The sequence below is a fragment of the Mandrillus leucophaeus genome, unplaced genomic scaffold (assembly GCF_000951045.1).
Source record: "Mandrillus leucophaeus isolate KB7577 unplaced genomic scaffold, Mleu.le_1.0 Scaffold1347, whole genome shotgun sequence".
NCBI lineage: Eukaryota > Metazoa > Chordata > Mammalia > Primates > Cercopithecidae > Mandrillus > Mandrillus leucophaeus.
The window spans coordinates 209,420-211,049 of record NW_012101307.1 but is presented as its reverse complement, the minus strand read 5'-3'; positions in this window follow the sequence as shown (position 1 = coordinate 211,049).

Sequence of the window (1,630 nt, the reverse complement as noted above, 5' to 3'; positions counted from 1 at the left end):
TTATTTTCACTTAGCATACTGCATGGGACAGAGTAAATAACCAGCAGCTGTTAATCATTTTCTTGGTTGGTATTATTATTATTATTATTATTATTATTGTCATTATTTTGAAAAATTAAAGCTGGATTGCTACCCTATTTTCATACCTTAAATAATTCCAAATAGATGAAAAGTTTAAATGCAAAAAATAAAATCATAAAACTAGAAAACAAGAGAGATATTACTTTGCAATTTTTCAGTAAGAAAAGTTTTTCAGAAAAATGTAAAACCTAAATATCTCATAATTTGATAACCTAATATTTAAACATCCCTGTATAAAAAAAGTCAAAAAACAAGAAACAAACTTGGAGAAATATTGTAACTATTTTGACAAGAGACTAGTCTTCGTAGTATTTAAAATAATTCTTATAAATCCATAAGATAAACAAAAGTTCCATTTAAAAGTGGGCAAACAGAAATAAGTAGTTCAAAAATTTTAAAAGTCACACTTTGGAAAATATTTTTTAAATTATAGTAATATACAGTGTATTTGTGTGTTTTGTTAATTGCAGCCTTTTTAAAGGAAAATTCGACAATATCTATCAAAATGAAAAACGCACATAAGCTTTGACCCAACAATTCTACTTACAAAAAAGAACTTCACTGTAGCATTCTACCATAGCAAAACACTGGAAACATCCTATATGTCTGTTGGTAGTTAAATAAATGTTGGTACGTCCATACAATTACAATCTGTAAACTAGTTGAAAGGAATGAAGCAAATCAGTATATGCTGATGTGGAGATTCTCAAAATATACTAAGTGATTAAAAAAATTAAAAGTGCTCAAACTCTGTAATAAATAAATGTAACTTCTTTGTATAAACTCTGTCTCTTATACACATCTAGATGTGTATAAGAGACAGACCGCGCCCGGCCAACACTATTATTCATAGTAGTCCAAAAGTAAAAGCAATCCAAATGTCTGTCAACTGATGAATGGATAATAGAATGTAGTATATCCATAAAATGAAATATATTTTCAGGAATAAAAAATGAAGTATTGATACATGCTACAACATGAGTGAACCTTAAAAGCATTATGCTAAATAAAATAAGCCAGACAGAAAAAAGGCCACATATTATATAACCCCATTTATATTACATGGCAAGAATAGGCAAATTGATAGAGACAGAAAGTAGATTAGTGGTTGCTTTGGGTGTGGGGGCATGGAGGGTGACTGTTAGTGGGTTTAAGTTTTCTTTTTGGCATCATGAAATTTTCTAAACTTAGACTATGGACACAGTTTAACAACTATTTACATATACTAACAATTTTTAAATTACACACTTTAAATGTGTGAATTTTATGGTATATAAATAATTAATTAAGCTGTTTAAGAAAAGAATGGTAAAGTGATTAAAATAGTTTGTGTCAGTAGAGGTTAAGAATTGTCCAAACTAATGTGGAATTATAATACATGAAAATGGTGTCATTTCAAACCAAAAGGGGAAAGGATAGCTTCATTAATAAATACTGTTGGGAAAATTCACTAGTTATTTTCACTTAGCATACTGCATGGGACAGAGTAAATAACCAGCAGCTGTTAATCATTTTCTTGGTTGGTATTATTATTATTATTATTATTATT